The following is a 22,526-nucleotide window of genomic DNA, read 5'->3' as shown; positions in this document are numbered from 1 at the left end:
GTTTTTAACTACCAATTGAAGAAGAAGAAAATGTCTTATTACCCTGGAAAATTTCCCCCCAGGGGTGGTTTGTGACTAAGATTTAATGATTATGGGGGATACTTGGGGCAGGAACATTAATGCTCTAAAACATGCCATTTGTGCCTCTGTATTTCCAGCATCCATGCCATTAGTTGTGTGAGTAGTTTTGCTCAATGAAATGCACAGTTTATGCATTTGAAGCAGCTTGAATTAATGAGCTTGTTTTATCTGATCAGGAGATTAACATTGGTTGTAGTAATTCACTGAGTTTTTAGGGTTACTTGTTACTGCAGCATAGCCTACTCCGTGCTGACTAATATGGAGCTCATTGGCATGGGGTAGGTTGCACATGCACATTGTAGAAAGGTGTCATTTCAAAGGATGGACTATTAGTTAACAGAAGAATGACAAGTGACTATCAGTTCTGTCTCTTCAACCTAAAAAATAAATTGCAGTTGGTTCAAGAAACCTACATAAATATGGATAGAAAGCTAAACATACCAACTCATGACGTATACAAAATAAATATAGACAATGGGAGACTACCTCTTTCCAAGAGGTCTCTGCAGTGCATTTCATTGTGTGATTTTTCTTTTCTTTTTTTCCTTCCTTCCTTCCTTCCTTCCTTCCTTCCTTCCTTCCTTCCTTCCTTCCTTCCTTTCTATCTATCTATCTTTGTTTCTTTCTTTCTTTCTTTCTCTCTCTCTCTCTCTCTCTCTCTCTCTCTCTCTCTCTCTCTCTCTCTCTCTTTCTTTCTTTCTTTCTTTCTTTCTCTCAGGAGTGCCTCAGAGGATACAAGTTATTAGCTTCCAAGTCCTTTAAAAATGTCTTCTCTGGAGGTTTGGGTTGGGAGAGAAAACTTTGATGGTGCAGGGGCTCATTTTTTAATGGAGCTTTGCTGTCTGGCAAGATACACTGTTGCATCAATTGCTGCATCATTCGGTGCTGACAGGACACACCTGATGGCTAACCTGTTTGGCAGAGTTGATTGTGCCATCTTCTCCTCTTGATAGTATGTGGCCATGATTGGCTTCTAGGTTGGTCTCTCCTTCCAGAATATGAGGTTCAGAGGCAGAGCCTGTCTCATTCGCCTTTATGTCTCCTGGTATCTGCAGTGCCCATCAGGCACATGGCAGGCACTTAGTATGTGTTTCTGACAGAATAAGTAAGCAATCATTCTTCTACTCATATTTCCCTCCTCCTTGGGTGTGGTCTTGTTTATTGCCACCACCCTGATCTAAGCCAGTGTCAATCAATGCTTCCTTGATTCCTAAAATAACCTTCAAACTGCTTCCTATTAACTATTCTCACCCTTGCCATCAGTGTTTTCATTGGAATTGGGGTGATCTCTTTAAAACCCAAATATTATTTCACTACCTACCTCCAAACCAATAGGTGGTTTCCTATTGCTCTTTGAAAAGGTCAGAGTCTTTCTTCCTTCTGGTCTGTAGGATCATATCTCTGCATCCTCATCTTGCTCCCACTATTCCAACCCAAACATTTCTTTTCTAGAGTTGCTCAAACACACTCTGGTTTATTCTGCCCCAGGGTCTTCAAACATGTTGTTTTTCATGACTTATATGCTTTACACACAGGCACACACATGTTAACACTGACACACAAGCATTCACATACATACACATTCACACATAAACACATCTTTGCTTACCTAGTCTAGTATCAACTTACCTTCTTAGACTGTAGCTCAAATTAGGGGCATTCGTCTTGTATAATTTATAATTTCTTACAGTATCAAATACTCCTTGTTTGTAGTACCTAATGATAGTTGTAAGTTTACATTTACTTTATGATTATTTGATTTAGGTCTGCAAGCACCACACAAATAGGGTTTGCCTGGTTTCAGCTTAGCATTGCACCTCAACACTCTATTTAAATATCTGGCATATATTTGCTAAAAAATAACTACTAACTAGGGAGGCATAATGAGTGCTTGCCTGGCCACATGAGCAAAGCATACTGCAGGAGTGGTGAGGACCAAAGGCATGACATCAGCTCTGGACCCCTATAAGGCTTGGTCTGGGGCAGGCAGAGATGGAATGGATGGGACTAGCTTGAAAGTTTTGCCACTCATGGTGTCCCAGTCATCCTTGTACTTGAACTCAGAGTCTCTTCTAGAGGTGTGGAGGAGTTCATTCCCCAGTACCCTATCCTAGGCAGACTGTGATAGGCTTTCAGAAGTCGTACTAAAGTTCTGACTTGCTGAGGGCTCAGAAATGGCTAATCTAGACAACATTCCCACATGCTAACAAGAAGTTTTCATTTTATCAATGGCTATGAGTTCAAATATGTCACACTCTCCTGCAGTGTCAGCTCGATATTGGGATTCTCTACAGTTCATTCTGATAGGACAGTGAGATGACAAGGGGCTACAGAGATTAGTGCAGGGTTTTTGTTGGTGGTGTTTTACATGTTTCTTATCCTAATGGTGAAGAGTTATGGGAGTTTCTGAAAGGTTGCATGTGTCCTCTCCAATATCATCATCATTTTGAGGCAAATGGGAGGGATAAAGCATCAACAGGATTAGGTGTGCAGGTGAAATTTGCTGAATATTTGGATTAAAACATTAGTCTATGTTCAGAGTATAAAAGTATAAAATGAAAATAAACTTACATTTAAATATGGATCAATTAGGATATCTGAAGGAAATATTGAGACTGTCAGGTAATTGAATGGTAGCTCATTATAAAGCATGAGAAGAAGGTAGACTGAAACAAAAACTAAAAGTATGGTTGAGGATAGCAGGAGGGCCATTAGTGATGACATTTTTGACTCTTTTGACAATTACTTTAGGTGCTCTGTTAACCAGATGGTTAAGATTATGATAAATTTATTAGAAGTGGTAAGAAAGCAAGGCCTTGAGACAGAGACACGGATGTTCTATGTTTTTGCTTCCCCAGCAATCAAAGGTGTTTGCTCTGCTCCTCCTCTAGTAGTGTTACCACCATGCTGGCGTTCCCTGATGGCCAAACCTGGATATGCTTTTGATACGTACCTTCCCCTAGTTTGCTAGTTAATTCCAGTTACTGATGGGACTGTGCCATATGTCTTATGTGTTCTGGGGTAGGGAAAAAAATTGAAAACCACTGATGTGATTACAGAAAAAAAGCATGGAGAATCGATCGCAAGGATGAGGGCTGATGTTTCCATTGTTATAATGTCTTTTTTCTGACAGTCTTTTGGATTCCCTGGTAACTACCCAGTTTTAGGAATGCCTGGGTTATGTGCATTTCCACAGAGCTCAGGTCTAAAGTAATTTGATGTAAATTATACATTTTCAAGTAGTATTTTAGAAAAACCTTTATGGGGCCTGCAAAAACAAAGTGCACAAAAGGAAATGATGATGTGTTTTATTCATAAGGAAGCATTTCTCTTCAAAATTCTTACACGGCTCCTCAAAATACTTAATGCATCACAAGTCTACATTTGTACTCCTGGCTTTTCACACACAGAGAAGCACTGTTCCTTTTAATCAAGTAAGTTTATTTTGTGGTGAAACCTTTTGTATAATACTGAAAAATAGTCGTGTTCCTCAGAAGCTATTTCAGTTTTCTGAAATGATCATTTTTAATCATTCGCCTAGCAAAACAATTTACCAAGCAGTGGAGGATAACGAACCATAAAGTTTAATTTGCCTTTTTTAATTGAGTTGTTAATTAGCACCCCATCCACCGTTGGAAACTCCCAACTTGCTTTTTTTGTTTTGCTTCTGATCCGAGACATTCTAAAGAATCTAATCTATCATATTTCCTCTACCCAGGTACTTTCATGAATCACATCAATAGGTGATTATTTTCTAAATCTGTTGAAGCTTCAACAGATGCATACAAATTTTTGTCAGTTGGCAAATAATTAGGTAGGGAATATAGAATTTGTAGTAAGTTGATAAAAGTATCTGCCATTTATTGAATTCCTAATATATGCCAGACATTCTTCTAAGCACTTACCATACATTATTTATTCTTCACAGGATTTTGAGGTATAGGCTATTATTTTATACATAGGTGAATAGAGGTTCAGTTATGTTAAATAGTTTTTCCTACGTCATCCAGCTTGTCAGTGTGGAAGAAAGCTTCGATCCCAGGAAGTCTGCCTGGGGTCCTCACAGGTCATCCTTTTAACTCTGTGCTGTATTTCTGAGATCCTTGAAGTCAAACTGACCCACATTTAAACTCCAGTTCTATGGTTAACATTGATTTTAAATTAACCATATGCTATTTAGAACCAATTTGACAGCTGGGTGACCTGGGCAGTCAAGACCCTGGGCTCAGTAGATCTCTGTATTTGGTTCAATATTCTTCTGTTGCCATCTTGACATTCTAAATAATTTTTGGACAAGGGGCCCGGCCTTTTCATTGTGCGCCAGGCCCTGTAAATTGTGTAGCTGGTTCTGACACAGTTGTTGTTTTAGCATACATTTATTCTCTCTCCTCATGATTTCTCTGGGTCAGAAGCCTGGGCATAGCCTAGCTAGATCCTCTGTTTAGGGTTTCAAAATGCTGCCATCAAGGAATCAGCCAGAGCAGGTTCTCTCTTGGAGGCTGGGCAGGAAAGGATCCACTTCCCTGCTTATGTGCCTGTGTGGAAGCATTCAGTTCCTTGCAACTGTCAGATTCACAGCACTTTGTTTTTTTCAAAACCAGCAAGGGGAGAGAGAAAGACAATGGCAAGTTTTTCAGCAAGATGGAGTCTCCTACCAGGGAGTATCATTACCTTTGCTGCATTTTATTGGTTAGAAGCCAGTTACAGGTCTTTCCCACTCTCAGATGATCCCAAGATGTGAACACCATGAGACAGGGATCATGGGGATCATTGCGGATCTATTTGCCACAATTATTATGTGTTGTGATTATATATTGTTTTTGTTATTATCATTCTTTTTGTTGTTGTGATTGCTAGCAATTCTATAGAGCTCACTGTGTTCCAGGCCTTGTTCTAAGAGCTTGGCATGTGTTAACTCACCAACTCACGTAGCTGGGTTCCAAGGTCATAAGGACTGAGCAGAGGTCATCCCTTCTCTGCCTACTGGAATGAATAGTTCAGGGCAATGCAGCACAAGGAGACTCTTTACTTTTCTGAGTAATGTGATCATCTCAGGAAGTAGGTAAGTATCAGTGGTTACAAACATGGAATTTAGTGCCCTGCAGACTCAGGTGAGCTCCCAACTTTGCTACTTCCTAGTTGTGTGGTCTCATCTGAGTCACACTTGTGTTTCCTCACAGAGTCACTCCACAAGGTGCAGGACAGCATGGGGCGTTAAGGCTGCTTCAAGATTGAGGTTCCTTACAATATGGCAGTTCCACAGTTCAGCCAGAGTAGGGTTATGTATTGTGTTTAAGATATTTTTACTCTACTGAGTCCCAAGAGTTCTATTGTCTCAGGTTCCTCATGGAGTTTGATGCAAAGAAGCACAATGGAGCCACCCAAAAGCCACCTGGAATTTGCCATCACTCATCTAACTATTTTCTTCTCTCTTCTCTAGTCTTTCATGATGCCGATTAACTTGGCCACTCCATCTCTTCTCCACCAATCTTTTTCTTTCTTTCTCTACTCCTTTTCTTTCTCACTTTTTCTTCATTTCTCCATGTTTCTATTTTTATTTCTCCTCTCCCTGTCCTAGTCTCCATTTTTACCCCCATGAAATAGCATGCCACAGTTCTTCCTTTTGAGGTGGAAGAAAGCAAAGCAGGAGGGACTAAGTGGCCACTGCCACACCCTGGTGTGTCTGTAAGACTCTTCAAAGAAGTTGTTGGTGAAAGCAGAGGAAGAAAATGCTTCTCTTAAGCTTTCACTGGAGGGCAGGCAGGGTGTATTGTGGTCCTCTGATCCACATTTTTCTTTGAATTGCTCTTAATGTTTGGTAGGCACATCATCATTTCACCTAGCATTTTACTGCAGGAGAGAATGGGATATTTACCCAGGCTTTGTTTAGCTACTATTGCCCAATAATTTGTTAACTTCTACAGCCCCTTCATAAGAAGGTCTTCTGCTTTCTCCTTCAGAGCAGTCCGTTTTAGGAACCTTCATTCACATTCCAAAGTGTCCTCTGTCCATTTGACCAGGCAGTTATTCCTTGGGAGGGACTGTGCAATAATTGAATAAAAAGATTGTCCCATCTGCATTTTGATCCCAGGTCCTTTCCATCCATCTATAATTTTTCTCTCTTAATTATCCTGTTTCTCACAGACATGATCAGTCTCTGTCCTTCTAGGATACATTCCCTTTGAGCCTCTGAGAGCCTCACTCTATAAACAAAACATCCTCAGAGTCTTCCCCTCTTCAAGTGATGTTTGTTTCTACTTTTTTAATTCTTCTTTTTTAAAATTTTATTTTAATCATTGTTCAAGTACAGTGTTCTCCCTTTTACTCCCATTCCAGCTTGCCCACCCATCCTGTTTCTACTTTTGAAAAAAAGCAATTGGTGGCTTGATTTCTTATCTCTGGTCACATGTTTACTTCTCTCAGATCCTGTAATTTGACAGCTACCCTCACTAATCTACTGAAATACTGTCTCAAAAGTCAGTGGGGACCCTTCAGTTGTCAGTGCCTATTCTCAGCTCTTATTCTCTTCAGTCTGTCTGCAGCATCAGATGGCACTGACCCCCAGCTACTTGAATCTCTGCCTTTCCATGTCTTTTCTGAGATTGGGTCTATGGATCACTTTTGATGTCTTCTCAATTCTATCTCCATCTGGCTTCCCTTCTCTCAGACATGGGAGAATGCAGGCAGTTTCCTAGAATACACTCCTGAACCCCTTGCATTCTCCTCTACCTTCTCTGTTTTCATCTAGGAGCTTGGCCAATCACCATGGGCAGCGATTTTGGAGCACCCACCTGTCAGACCCTGTCCTCAGTCCTCTTTATATGCAGACTCCTCTGACCAACCCCCTATATGTCTTTTGAGATTAAAAAAATAGTGTTACTTTTTTAAGGACAAAAACTGAAATGCAGAAAGTTTATGTTTCTTGCTTTGAAATTTCTGGGCATAGCCCTGATGATTCTCAGAGTTTGTCTTTGGTTTCTACTTGTCTCTTCATCAGCTCCCTTTGGGTTATCTGCTGGTGACTCACATTCAAAACCAAACTCACCTTCTATGCCAGTCTCTATCTTTGTTCTCCTCAATGTTCCCTTTTTTAAAAAAATTTACTATAGTTGTGACTTTCTGCATCACTTTTGTTGACTCCTTGTCCTTCCAACTCAGTGGCTAAGCTCTGTTCATTGCACTCCTAAATATCTCCCCTTCCTTCCAAATTCCATAGTGTTCATTTGAGCCTTTAAAAATATTGATTAAAGAGAGAGAGAGCAAGATCAATTTGTTGTTCCACTTATTTATGCATTCATTGGTTGATTCTTATATGTGCCCTGATTGGGAATTGAACCTCCAACTTTGGCATATCTGGATGACACTCTAACTAACTGAGCTACCCAGTCAGGGTCATTTGAGCTTTCTTTATTTCTTTTATTGTAATATTACAACAACCTTTTTAAAAATAAATTTTATTTTTCTTTATCATGCCATTGTTGTATGCTGATTTATTTGGCAAAAGATGGAAGGAGAATATTTTAGAATCCATAATCTAATCACCTAGAGTGCAAAGACTTTCTGTATGGGTTGAATTTTGTCTCTCTAAAAAGCAGTGTTGGAGTCCTAACCCCCAGTTCCTTGGAATGTGATATTATTTAGAGATAGGGTCCTTACAGAGATCATGAAGTTAAAATGAAGTCATTAGGGTGAGTGATAATCCAGTCTGACTGGGTGTTGTTACACTGAAAAGAATTTGAACACAGACACACATAAAGGAAGAATGGCAGTATTGGAATTATGCTGCCACAAGCTAAGGAACACCACAGATTTTTTAAAAAATCAGAAACTAGGAAAGAGTCATGGACAGATTCTCCCTCAAAGACTTCAGAAAGAACCGGTCCTGCTGACACCTTGATCTTGACTTCTAGCGTCTGGAATTCTGTGGGACAACACATTTCCATTGTTTAAACCACCTAGTTTGTGGTACTTTAAGGCAGCCCAAACTTGTCTTCCTGCTTCTGGCCTTGCTTTACTTCTCTATTGCTGAGCAATTTCTCTAAAACCCTGCTTTTCTGTGTAACTCCCTGTGCAAAAGCTTTATGGCTCTTTGTTGCTGCTCAAAGCATCCAACTTTTTAGGCAAACACTGGAAGTATTTTAGGATCTCCTAGGAAATAAGTGTTAGGAGGAAAATGACTTTACCCTGTTTATCAGGGTATCCCAGAATATTGGCAAGAGCCAGGAACAGAGTAAATGGTCATTTGTGGAATGGGTGAGTGAATGAATGAGTGAATGAATGGATAAGTCAGTGAATGATGAATCCATTTCCCTTCACTAATCCCTGGTTTCATCTGGAACAAATCACTGTCTTTCTCCAAATTGCTCAGCCTTTCTACTTCTTCTCACTTGCTGTTCCAGCTTATATCTACCCATGGCCATCTCTCTCTCTTTTTTTTCTTCTCCAATTGTATGTGTCATCCAAAACCCAGTTCATTTTTCAGTGCTTTTTCAAAATTTCCCTGATGCTTTCTGATGGGATGAAATCCTTCCCTCCCACATTACTCTAGAAGCATTTTGTAGTTAGCACTATAGTTACTTTATGCCAGTCTCTGAGCATGGTAATTTTATTTTTATATCTTGGCTCCTAGTAGGTACTCAATAAATATTTCTTAAGTGAGTAAATTAATTAAATAAATATCTGGGATAACAGAGCTGAACTTAGAACCCATAAGCTCCGCCCCACTTATTTCTATGTCTGGGCAACACTTTGTCCAGATATTTCCCTGTTAAATTTTTTATTTACAAATGCTCTTCAGGAATTACATGTAAGAGAAAGGAGCTGACATCAAGTGCATTGAAAAGTTGAATTGCAGGTTGCCATGGAAACAGAGTTGTGAGTTGAGTTTTCTGTATATGAATGTTTTAATAAAAACATTTTCTTAGCCATTATAAATGGGTTCGTGTACCAGAAGAGAAGTGCTTTATCTTAACATACTATTATGTTCATAAGTTAGATTGATGGTCTGAAGTATTATTTCATCAAATCACTATACATTATTGTGGTTTCCTTGCAGAAAGTGATCCTGATGCTAACAAAATGAAGGCTGTTCTTGTTTGTGGAAGAAAATATCTCTAAACCATTTTTTTTCATTTGATACTGAGACATGGCCTTTTTATTTTAGCCAAAGGACACTTACCTTAAGCATCTAAGTGATTCCAATCTGTCTTTGATGTAATAATTGTCCGAAATCATGCATGCATTTTACATGCTGTTGACAAATGTTGATTAATTTGGAAGATTTTGTGATGGTGGTGGTGATAATAATGACAGTGATGAGGAGAAGCTCAAAGTTTCCTCCTAAACTCTGTGATGCACAAGTCACATTTGGTTTGTTCTAGTTTTAAGGTATTTATTCCTGTAGTGTGGATCAACAGGCTAGACTCTACATACAGAGTGAGGCAAAAGTAGGTTTACAGTTGTGAGTTTGCAAAACATAGCTTATTCTTGCATTATTAATTATTATTTTTCATGCAAATAACTTAATGTCATGCCAAGGGGATGCTGGAATCATAGTTTGGTAATTATTAGCGCAGTTTATAATCTTCTGTTAAGGATAATTTATTAAGTATCTTGTCACTACCCAGAGATGGCCATGCTACTCATTGTGGCAAGTTTGAGGCACCATTTTCATTACCTCTTGAAGACTTCTTTTAATACAGAGATCCAACCCATCCTTCTCCTCAAGTACCTTTTAATAGGAAATCTCCCAATAAACCTATTAAAAGCATAATGAAAACCTCATTCTGTCAGGCTTCGGAGCTGTAAGTGGCTTCTAATTTGCACAAGATTGGAATAGCATTGAAGAATTACAGTAACTAAGTGAAACACTCATCGGATTTTCAATTTTCTGATAGCATCCATGTAATTTCTTGTAATGCTTCTGTAGCCAAGTGCAGTGACACATGTCAAGGCTCATGCTGGAGCTTCTGCCCACATCAGCATCACGTTGAGAAGCACAATGCTGCCAACTTTTCTTGTAGGGAGGGGCATTGAGGTGCCTTTGTGTGGCCTTGATGGAAATTCCATTACATATAGTCCTCTGAACAACAGTTTCATAATTTCTAACAGCTCAGAGAGATGTTTTTGATGCTTGACATTTGACTACACATATTTATTGGAACAAATTATGAAGCATTCCTTCTGTGCGGGTGCTTGGAAGAATATATGCTTTGTCCTCCTGTAGCTTGCATTCCCTGTTGTGTTGATTGCCTCATTGGAATGAAGGCTACACACTTTGTATTCTGATAAATAAATTCCCTCTGGAAGAACCAAAAGAAGCAGAGGGCATCTTGGTGGTGAACCAGTGGGATAAGATCCTGAGTTTTCTTTAGCATATTTCATATTATCCTCAGTTCTTATTTTGAAACTGAAATCACCCCCCCCACCATTCAGAGAATATGTGTTTTTTATTTTAAGCTTGAAATGGGATTCTCTTGTCCCCAACCCTCAGTGCCTTCAAGGTTGGTGACATATGTCAGCTGTTAAAAACCTCGAACAAGTAATAGAATTACAAGTAGGCTAATCATACTTGGTAAATGAAAAAGTAAGTCTACCAGACTTGGTAATCTATAACATGATTACAGCAGTCCTCCACTATCCACTGTTTTACTTTCTAGGCTTTTGTTACCTGTGGTCAACCATGGTCTGAAAATATTACATGGAAAATTTCAGAAATAAACAAGTTATATGTTTTACATTGTGCCCCATTCTGAGTAGTGTGATAAAATCTGATTTTGTCCCTCTTCATCCTGCCTGGATATGGACCATCCCTTTGTCCAGCGAATCCACACCCCACCAGACACTTAGTAGCCATCTCAGTTATCAGGTCCACTGTCTACCGAAGTGCTTATGTGCAAGCTACCCTTATTTTACTTACTAAGGCCCACAAACTCCAAGAGTAGAGATGCTGGCAGTTCACATATGCCAAAAAAAGCCATAAAGTGCTTCCTTCAAGTTAAAAGGATTTATGTACAAGAAAAACATAGTATGTGTAGAATTTGGTACTACCCAATGTTTCAGGCATCTACTGGGGGACATATCCCTTGTAGGTTAGATGGCCTACTGTAATGGTGTTGCTGCTCTTTAAAGACTGTTTCATTCTTAGGGAAGGTATTTTGACTTATTTCTACCTGAGAGAGGATGATGAATTTGCACTGATTCAGCTGCATATCCTTCAGAGGTCTCTGTTGTGACCAAAGAAATTTGTGCGGTAGAAGGGCTAAAGTTAAGACAATAGTCTAAAGTTTTACAACAGGGTCAGGCTAATCAGTTCCTATGCTGATGTGAGCTGTGTTCTAACCATGGTGCTTAAGAAGCCAGGTGAGTGGGGGAAAAGCTGTGGTATGTGTACACAGTGGAACACTATGGGGCCAGCTGTAAAAAAAGGAAATCTCACCTTTTGTGACAGCATGGATGAAGCTGGAGAATATTATGCTAAGTGAAATAAGCCACCAGAGAAAGACAAATGCCATATGATCTCACTTATATGTGGAATCTAATGAGCAAACAAAATAGAAACAGAAGCATAGATACATAGAAAAGACTGGCAGCTGTCAGAAGGGAGAGGGTTTGGAGGGCTGGTGAAAAAACGGTAAAGGATTAAGGAAAAAAATATATAAAATTTATAGACACAGACAACAGTATGGTGATAGCCAGAGGGAAAGGGGCTGGGAATTGGTGAAGGTGGGCAAAGAAGGGGAAAATGGGAATAGAAAGAGACTTTGCTTGGGGCAATGGGTGCACAATGCAGTGTGCAGATGATGTTTTGTTGATTTGTGCACTTGAAACCTGCATGGTTTGTTAACCCATGTCACCCCAATAAACTCAATTAAAGAAAGCCAAAAAGCAACTTTCTGACCCTCCATTCCCCCCCCCCCCCACAGAAGACAATAAACATTCATTGAATTCCTATGTAAGCAGACCCCTTGGTCCCATGTTGTGTGATGGGTTGGGAGCAAGAGCAACTGGAAAAGACTCATCTCAGTGCAGCTTGGACTTACTGGGGTTCAGGGCAGATGTGAACTGGTGCTTCCATTTAAAACATACTGAAAAAATGTTATTTTAGTCTTTCAATTTGGCTTGTTTAAATGGTAGTTATTGAAAATAAGTCAAACTTAGATGCTGAAATTCTAGATTTTTTTCCACCTCAAGACTATTGACATTTAGAACCAGATCATTTTTTGTTGGGCAGGAGTGGCTATCCTGTGCCTTGGAGAATGGTTAGCGGCACTAGATGCCAGTTACACCCCCTCCAGTAGTGACAATCTAAAATTCCCTCAGATATTGTTAAAGATCTCCTGGGAAGGCAAATTCACCCTCATTTGAGAACCCCTGCTGTAGATGGCTTCCTGGTGGCTGATGATACTGGCATTTGCTGCTTTTAGATATAATAAGGGACTGTTTTCTCATCTATAAAATATAAATATTTGTAGAACAATGCTGGGCATGGATTAGAGGCTTGGAATAAAGGATCAAAAGTAAAAGGGTGAACTTTGGGGGGTATGAATTATGTCTCAATGAATCTGTTATTTTAAAAAGTGATACTGTCATTTTTGTCCTTAATTACAAATTTACCAAACCTTCCTGAGTCTGTATCTTACACAAAGGGGTACCAGCATTCTGTGAGTTGAGCTTTAGATGAGTTATTAGAGAAATATGGGCAATACAGCTATCAGTGACTAGTAGGTATTAAGAAATGTTGGATGACTTTGAAGTGTGGCATCGATCTGGCTATTCACGCATTTTTCTCAGTGAATCATCTTTCACAACTGCCTTCTGGGTTCCCCTACCTCTCCTCCCACAGGCAGTCCATTAAAGCTTTATTACTCCAGCAGCATCAGCATCACCTGGGAGCTTCTTAGAGATGCAGAGACTTCAGTCCCACCTCCAATCAAAGTTGAAAATGTATGTCCTTAAAGCACCCCTTCCATTTCCCTTCCACTGTTACCTAGATGGACCCCCCACTTTCATAGAATTTCTGTCTCTTCCTGGCTATATTCTCTTTTTGCTTCCACTGACTGGCCTTTAAATTTTTTTTAAATACTTAACCTTGGTCACTGTTCTGTGCTGCCATGAATATAGTTTTTCTTTCTCTGCCTCTAAGGTATGAATGAACACAGCCCCCTTCCATATGGTGATTTGACTCCAAACTCCCAGGCTTGGGTTAGAATTTTTGACTCCTGGAACACAGTTCTGTAAAAAGTGTGAGCTACACATTGCTCCAGAATTATAGTTCACCCCTGGGTCAACACGAGAATGTCCCTTTGTGTGCATTCGTGTGTATATACATGCTCCTGTGGAATTTAAAGGTCCCTGAGAATAGCTACCTCAAAAACACCCAAGGGTTAAACCAGAGGGTGTGTGCAAGAGACATTAGAATAAAATTGTCCTCAAGATGGAATGAAAGTTGGGGAAATAGAAAAAAAAGAAAAGTGCCATACTTACAGTGTGCTTTCTTCATGTGTGAAACTCAGCAGCTGTCCCACCAACTTCACCCTGAAGTCTTTCCTATCTCTGTAAATGGCATCACCATCCACTCAGTTGCTCAACTAAAACCCTAGGCAAACAATAAAATTAAAGTAAAAAAAATAAATAAACCCAAAACCCTAGGCATCATTACCAATTTCTCTTGTTCCTTCAGTCTATAATCTGTTGTTTCCACCTTCATGAGAAGAATCTCAAATTCATCCACTTCTAGTTATCTCCATTGCTAACCTTGTCCAGGTGTCATTTCTCATGGTCTTATGCAGGGGACTCCTAAATTCATCTGCCTGGACACTGCTGCCACCCCCAGACCCTTCTGTTAGCAACAGCCAAAATCTAATTTCATTTTTTATTCTATTTTTTATTGTTGTTCAAGTACAGTTGTGCTACCACTTCCCCCACCCCCCTCCATTTCCCTGTTACCACTTCCCTGTTACCACTGTTACCACTTCCCCCACCCCCCTCTCCCCTTCCCCCCTTGGCTTTGTCCATGGGTCCTTTATACATGTTCCTTGATGACTGTTCCCCTTCTTTCTCCTTTTATCTCCCCCCTTCCTCTCTGATTACTGTCAGTTTGTTCTTTATTTCAATGTCTGGTTATATTTTGCTTGCTTGTTTGTGTTGTTGATGAGGTTCCACTGATAGGTGAGATCATATGGTATTTGTCTTTCACTACCTGGCTTATTCTAAATTGTAGATCTGCCTATTACATACCCTTGCTTACCACGTATCTCCCTTTTATTTCTTAAACTCTTCCAGCTTTTTCTAACCTTAGAGTTTTGTTGTCTTCCCACCTCCTTAAATACTCATCTTCCATCTACTTGCATAGATGGCTCATTCTTTGAGTCTCAGCCTCAAATTTCATCCCCTTAAAGTGAGAACACCCTATCCAATTAGGACCCATTGGAGTACCCCTGTTTTTATCCCTGTGCCAAGCACCTATCACAGAGGTGGGTCAAGGATGCCTTTGGAATACATTCTCATCAAGTGACCACATTCTGAAAAATGCCAATGCTTCAGTACTAGAAAGACTCTAAGTTGGAATTGGACTCATAGCCAGGGAAAGCTGGAGATACCAGAGAAAAGTTCATTTGCCATGCTTCAGTTTATCTAATAGACAGAGAGATTGCCTATCAATTAAAGTCACAAGGGGTGAACTGGGGATGTGGCCCCTGGGGATCTGAAGTAATTTCATTTAATCTTGAGCAGTTTTAGAATTCAATAAAGCAAACAGGGTTTAGTATCCACCCCCCCCATCCCATAATGATTCATGTGCCATGAAATTTTTCATTAAAAAATTCCAAGGCTCACAGAGTAGAAAAAAGAAAGAGGGCTCACACACACCTCATTTGTTCAACTATTTTGTGGAGGCCCAAATATAGTTCACTGAAATGGGGCCTTGGAATTTTAAATCAAGTTTTACTTTGCAAATTTAATGAAATGCAAATACTTAGCAGTTCTAAAGGGCATGAAGTCATTAAGGTTTCTTATTTTGTTAGGTGCTTTGGGCCCTCCATAATTTTTTGAGCAAAATCAATTAATTTCTGTGTATGTGTGTGACTACTTGTGCAGTCTGTGGATGGATCAGAGGGACTCTGGGCTTAGATTTCTACTGTGTTCCTTGCCAGCTGTGTGCCCTTGGGCAAGTTACTAAACCTGTGTCATATGTAAAATGGAGATGATGTAAGTTTTGCTGGGAGGATTCAGGGCAGTAGCACAGGTCTTTGCTCATCACTTAGAAGGGTCCATGATTGGTTTAGTGCTTTGCTGTCACCATCTTGAAATCCTTAATAATTTTTGAATAATGGGTCCTGCATTTTCATTCTGCATCCGGCCCCACAAATTATGCAGCTGGGCCTGATTTGATGAGATTACGTAATACAGTGCCTGTCAGTGTCCCTTCAGTGATGCAGATACTAAATATGCATTAGTTCTTTTTCTTACGTGTTTGAATAGCTGTTTGTTTCTGCTTCATGGGTTAGGCAAAATTGAAAATGCTTATACTTTTCTAGTCTCTCTCTCTCTCTCTCTCTCTCTCCAGCCACACCCCTAAAGAAGCAGATTATCCTTTGATTACTTTTAAGCTGTAGAAATACATTCAGTCCTTATACCAGCTTTTTGGCAATGCTGGGAAGGAAGATAGTATTTAGAGAATATTTATGGCCTAATAGTTTGGTAAAATGAGAGTCTTTGTGAAAGCATCTTGCCAACTGTAAGTTGCTATACAAATAAGTTGTAATGATATGATGTGCACTGAAGAAAAAGTTTATTAACCTGTAACTGTGGTGCAGATATGAGTCAGGAGGTATGTCAGACTCTTATGGGGGTCACTGAATTTCAAAACCATAGCTTCCTAAATACCAGCATTCCCTCTGTCAGTGTAGAAAGCCAAGAGCTCTGTGTTATGTACTGTGGTTGGGTTTTTGGGAAGGTTGATTACAAAATACACAAGAATCCTAGCCATTGGAGATTATGGAATGTTAGATTTGGACCTAGAGGTAATGGTTGAAGCTGATGGAGAAGATGCTGGGGATGAAGCATCAAATGAGGTCACAGGGAGTTGGAGAGGGTATCATGGGAAATGCTTGCACCTGAGGTTCTCAGACTTTGGATTAACATAGAGTCCGCAGGACATGTGCATTGATGGTTTTGATGGGGACCATGTCACCTAGGGTGAGAAGGACCATTGATCTGCATTCAAAAGGCTGGCAGACAGCCAGGAGAGGAGGAGTCCATGATGAGTTCAAAAGAACACATAGACACCAGTGCAAAGACTGGAGGGGACCTGGAAATTCCTTACTCTCTCTTTTCCAATAATAATTACTACTACTACTATTACTACTACTACTACTACTACTACTACTAATAATAATAATAATAATAGAGAATTATTGCCTGTATTGACCATCTCTGATCTCTACTTTCTGCAATGACCAAATGGCTACTGGCTTTTTAAAAAATCTTCACTCAAGGATGTACTTATTAATTTTAGAGAGAAAAGAAGGGGGAGAAAGAGACAGAAGCATCTGTGTGAATTGCCTCATGTATGTGCCCTGACTGGTGTGTGGGACAATGCTCCAATTAAATGAGCCACTCAGCCAGGGCCATTACTTTTTAAAAAATATTTTATTTATTTATTTTTAGAGAAAGAGAGAAAGAGAAGGAGAGAAACATGGATGTACGAGAGATTCCTCCATCAGTTGCCTCTTGAACACCCTCAAGTGGGGACCTGGCCTGCAACCCAGGCATGTGCCCTGACTGGAATCGAACTGGCAACCTTTCAGTTTGCAGGCTGGCACTCAGTCTATTGAACCACACCAGCCAGGGTGAGGGCCATTACTTTTAAGATATTTTTACTTCTTTTGTCTCATTATTCTTTTAATTTTATCCAGGACACAACACACTCACTGAAATGATCCTATTGATGGTATTTATTGTCTTTTCATCCCTCTCTACCCTGGATTGTAACCTCTATGAAAACAGAGTATTTTTCTGTTTTATTTATGAGACTCTACCTCCATGAGCTACATCCTTGCTAGCACATAATAAGCCCTCAAGTATTTCTGGAATAGATTAGTGAGTCCATTTTCTGTAGCTGATATTATTTCCAACCATGAACTTTTGGTTGTTCTGACATGTGGCTGAATTATTTGCATTTTCCCATAACTCTTTGATTTCCACTTGTCCCCCCTCTTCCCATCCATACTAGCCCTCTTGGGTTCATTCTCCCACATTAGATGTCTCTGCTCTTCCCCAGGAGGGGGTCCTTCCTACACATTCAGTGAGAAGAGTCTTCTGCAACATCTACAAAGTCCCACGGGGATGTAAGTTCTGGAAGACAGGACTAACACTGGCTTTCTTGTTCATCAACACTCAATAAATATTCACCCAATGAATCTCTATCCTGTACATAGCAGAGGAGGGCACATCCATCAGAGAAATTTTGAGTCTGTGGAAAGGCTTACAGAACCTGTAAACCATTTCTTTTCAGGAATCACTTTGTTATTTCACTATTAGTCCTTTGTACAATTCTCTGCCTTTGTGAAATTAATTGATCACAGCCCAAAGATCACATTCCTAACAGAAGTCTACTTGTTTCATAGAAAAGGGGATGGTATTAATAAGGCTATAGGCACTTCTCTGAGCCAGGAAAAACACAAAGTAAGAAAGTGGATAATAAATTTTTCTAGGTCTTACTTCTCTCCCTGATGATCTTGAGGAATGAGGGGAAAAATTAACAAGGCAACTCTGCATTTTATGGGTCTGTAGCAGCTTCACTAAATGCATCTTGGAATCCACGATGGGCATGGTATAAGAAGCTGCTTGTTTTAAAAGAGAAAATAAGCTTTAACTTAGATGGCTGAATAGCCAGACACTAATGAACTACGATTGTGAATATGAATAGCAATTTCTTTGGTTTCTAAATGATTTTCACACTTCCCAAGCTTTATTAACATTTGTAATATCCTTTATGGTTCTCCTTTATTGGTCAGGAAAAAAGAAAACACATCCTGAAGCTTAGGTTTCCATCAAGGCTGATGGAATATACTAATAAAATTATATGTCATGTTAAAATGTGAAATATATGGTAATATAATATGGTCTGAGTCAATCCAATGGAATAACATAATTAATAGTGGTTTTCATAATTAATTTAGAAGGGCTAGAAGCTGAGGACAGCATGGGTATCTCTCTCTCTCTCTCTCTCTCTCTCTCTCTCTTTTTTTCCTAGCTGCTGTTTTCTTCATCCAAATATGCATAGAAAAGTATTAAGTGGCTGTTGAAACTCCCAGAGGCCTGTTTACTTCAAGGTGGAAGCAGGGAGGCTGCCATAATTCAGAAGGCTGCTTCTGGCACGAGATGAAAGTCAGATTAGCCCAAGTTTGGGTTGGAATTTAGAGGCCCCACTGGAGTGTTTATGCTTGTATCTATAGTCCAGATAAGTTAGTGGAAGAAATTGTTCCCTGTGGCAGGTCATGAATCTAATTACCCTAGAAACATTACTATTGGCACTTGACTGAAAATTGCTAAGCAATGTATGCTGGCTGTGGCTTCTCCCACCTCCAAATCATGTATGATGTGTGGACACCACCATCCACATGTGCCCACAGACCCATAACTCAAAGAGGGAGGCCATGTTTCTCAGCTAAAAACAGACCCTGGAGAGCCCTGTTGCTAAGTATGCATCCAAATAAGCACATCCTTTTAGAGAAGAGAGAAAAAGGGGGCTTCCCTGGGCAGCAAGAGTAGAATATTGAAGGTTCATGAGTTGGCAAGGAAATGCAGAGAGGAGACACATAGCTGGTTCTAAGCACTAATTCAGTGCATCTCTCATTGTGAGTTGGGTCCCTGTCTATGCCTATTTCCTACTGTTAGGGATTTGAATATCTTTATTAAGAAGGGTGCAGTTATAGATGGTTCGTATATATACTATGGGTTCAAAATCAGGGTAAGTCCAACCTCCTGGACACCCCTATGTTCACGGTCTGGTGATTGACAGTGAGAATGTAGAAGTCAGACACTCCTGTATCAAAGTCTCATGTTGATTCTCACTAAGCCTGTGACATTGTGTGAGTTACTTATCTCTTAGCCTCCACTTTCTCATCTTTAAAATGGGCCTGATTATATCTCATCAGATTATTAGAAGAAAGATGGTGCAAACAAGGTCATTTAAGTGCTTGCTATTATGAGAATTATAGGTCAAGGTGTTATATGACAAACAAGCAATGTCACTGTTGGGCAACTAAAGAGTGGGTAGGGCATTGTATCTGAATCAAGCAGACGGTGAGTCTGTTTTTGTATGAGTAGATTTTTTTCCCTATGAGGTTTTTAATTGAAAGTGGGAAGAAGGGGAATGGGAGCCAGTGAAGGTGAAGGTGAGAGATATGTCTAAATCTGCTAGTTCTCAGATATCAAGGCTGTCTGTGGCAGCAAGGGGACTCTACTATTAATGTTGGAATCAGGAGGGAGAGACTTAAGAGAATGAATGTAAATGCCAAAGGAGAACTGTGACATGGGGTTGAACAAATGTTAGTCAAATAATCTTTTAGGAATTTGGAATGTATGGAGGGTGAACTTATTTCTCATTCTTATGTAACCACTGGTCCTATCTAGTGTTGAATGATTGCCTGTTTGTTTTAAAGTAAGAGTGGATGAGTCTTGCCCAACGGTTCTTTAGACAATGAGATTGGCCACGTGTCCCACTTAGTTGTCCAGGAGACTAGCCATAGAAAACTAAGACATGGAATGGTGATTTAATTTGAAACAGAAGACAACAGTGTGATTTGGGGTCAAATACTTTGGAGTTGGGACTATTGAGGAATTTATCGTGGTAGTGTGGCCTGCAGATTTAGAAATGAAGTGAGACCAGTAGGACCATCTGTTGAGTTAGTGGAGACCTTGGAACAGATAGCATGTGTTTTATGATCCAGAAGGTAGATTTCCCCTTGTTCATGTAAAACACTTGAAAGATTTAGTAATGAGAAAAAGGAGCTTTTAACCTCCAGATTACTGGTTAAGAAATATCCCAAGTCAGTAGTAACTAGAAGGCATTGCCATCTGCCAGCTGCTCAGTGGCCTATATGAAATGACATGGAGGTCTCAAAGCAAACCATTATGGGTGGGCACCTCTGTCATACTGACTGTAACTTCCTGTACAATGACCTAGAATCAGACCCCTGAAAGTGGTCCCCCTGAGTCTGACTGGAATATGACAAGTGGTTAAGAGTGGGGTTGTCCATGTGGGAGTCAACAATGCCAACCTTTCTTTGGAACTCACCAGTTTTAAAAAAATCCACTTTATTTTTTACTTTGAGAGACTTTTTAATTATTTCTTTTGCTCAGCATTTTAAAATGATATTAGCAACTGACATTTGAAATCCATTCTGCCAGGCAGGCAATCTGATAAATGGTTTACCTGCATGGTGTCATTTTATTTTTCCCACTGCCCTTAAGATAGGGACTTGTTTCCCTATTTTGCAATGTTGGAGACTGGGGCTGATCAAAATGAATCGATTTGTCTGAAGTCACAGAAGTAGTAACCCAGGCAGGCTTCAAGCCAGCTCTTTCATTACCTACGGTGCTCAGTCCATTATTTTAACTTGCTAAAATATCTTTCAAAACCAACATTCTGTTACATTATGCCCCCAAAGAAGTTTCGTACTTCTTGGGGCATATGAACTGAAGCAGGAGTGTTCGGGAGCCGTAAATAACTGTCCAGCTGCCACTCACCCCCCCACCCAGTTAATAGATCACTGATTTTATTAAAGGATGGTAAAGCTATGTGTTTCACAGGAGCCTCTACTAGCTTTGGAAAGGGAATCATGGTTCAATTTGACCAGTTGTAGAACACTTCCTTGCTGGTAATTTGATGAGGTAGACATGTGACATCATTCTTGGTCATGGGATATGAGGATTTCTGCTGCAGGTTGCCTGGGGAATTTCCTAGATCTTAGCAGACACATGCAAAAGAGCATGCTTACTTTTTGACTCTTGACATGGTTGTGTGGGAAGCTGTTGTGTCCCTCACTTGAGAGACACACGGGTAGCTGTGAGAAAAGCTAGCCAAACAAGCAAGGCATGTGCTGAGGAGGTTTGAGGGGTAAGAGAGAGAACAGCCCTGTTGCTGTCAATCACCTATCTAACCTGAATTGCCGAACTTCCTTACATCAGAGCATATGAGATTATAGATGGACTTACTTATAAATATATGTGGGGGCTCTTCTGTTACTTGTGCCTGAGGATTGTTGATGAAATAGGCAGTCTATCTAATAGATTTGTTTAAAGTTGTTTTTAAATATATTTTATTGATTATGGTATTACAGTTATCCTATTTTTTCTCCCCTTTATTCTTCTCTGCCCTACACTAGCCCCCTCTTGTCAGCATTCCCCACCCTTAGTTCATGTCTGTGGGTCATACATACAGGTTATTTGGCTTTTCCATTTCTTATACTATTTTTAACCTCTCCCTGTCTATTTTGCATCTACTATTTATCCTTCTTATTCCTTGTTCCTTTTCTGCCATTCCTGCCCCTCCTTCTCCCCAATGATAACCCTCTATGTGATCTCCATTTCTGTGATTCTGTTCCTGTTCTAGTTTTTTGCTTAGTTTGCTTTTGTTTTTTATTTTTTTTGGTTCAGTTGTCCATAGTTGTGAGTTTGTTGTCATTTTACTGTTCATAGTTATGATCTTCTCCTTTCTTTTATAAGTCCCTTTAACATTTCATATAATAAGGTCTTGGTGATAACGAACTCCTTTAACTTTACCTCATCTGGGAAGCACTTTATCTGTCCTTCCATTCTAAATGATAGCTTTGCTGGATAGAGTAATCTTGGATGTAGGTCCTTGCTTTTCATGACTTTGAATACTTCCTTCTAGCCCCTCTTGGCCTGCAAGGTTGCTTTTGAGAAATCAGCTGGTAGTCTATGGAAACTCCTTTGTAGGTAACTGTCTCCTTTTCTCTTGCTACTTTCAAGATTCTCTCATCTTTAATCTTGAGTAATGTAATTATAATGTGCCTTGGTGTGTGCTTCCTTGGGTCCAACATCTCTGGGACTCTCTGAGTTTCTTGGACTTCCTGAAAGTCTATTTCCTTTGCCAGATTGGGAAAGTTCTCCTTCATTATATTTTCAAATAAGTTTTCCACTTCTTGCCCTTTCCTTCTCCTTTTGGCACCCCCATGATTCGAATGTTCAATCATTTAAAGTTTTCCTGGAGGTTCCTAAACCTTGCCTCTTTTTTAAAAAAAAATTCTTTCTTCACTCTGTTCTGGTTGAATCTTTCTTTCTTTCTTCTCCAAATTATTGATTTGAGTCCAGGTTTCCTTCCCATCACTGCTGGTTCCCTGTGTAGTTTTCTTTATTTCACTTTGCATAACCTTCACTTTTTCCTGTATTTTGTGACCATTCTCAAATCATTTCTG

At 39.8% G+C, this 22,526-nt stretch overlaps 1 protein-coding gene across 1 annotated transcript in view; it reads left to right on the top strand.

The window, feature by feature from the left end:
* Positions 1-22,526, top strand: part of RBFOX1 (RNA binding fox-1 homolog 1) — a 1,503,477-nt gene that overhangs the window by 93,862 nt on the left and 1,387,089 nt on the right. The window lies entirely within an intron of this gene.

Source organism: Phyllostomus hastatus, unplaced genomic scaffold, assembly GCF_019186645.2.
Source record: "Phyllostomus hastatus isolate PE091 unplaced genomic scaffold, TTU_PhHast_1.1 phas_scaffold_442, whole genome shotgun sequence".
Classification (NCBI taxonomy): domain Eukaryota; kingdom Metazoa; phylum Chordata; class Mammalia; order Chiroptera; family Phyllostomidae; genus Phyllostomus; species Phyllostomus hastatus.
The sequence above is the reverse complement of the archived record's forward strand: the minus strand, read 5'-3'. Positions and strand labels throughout refer to the sequence as shown.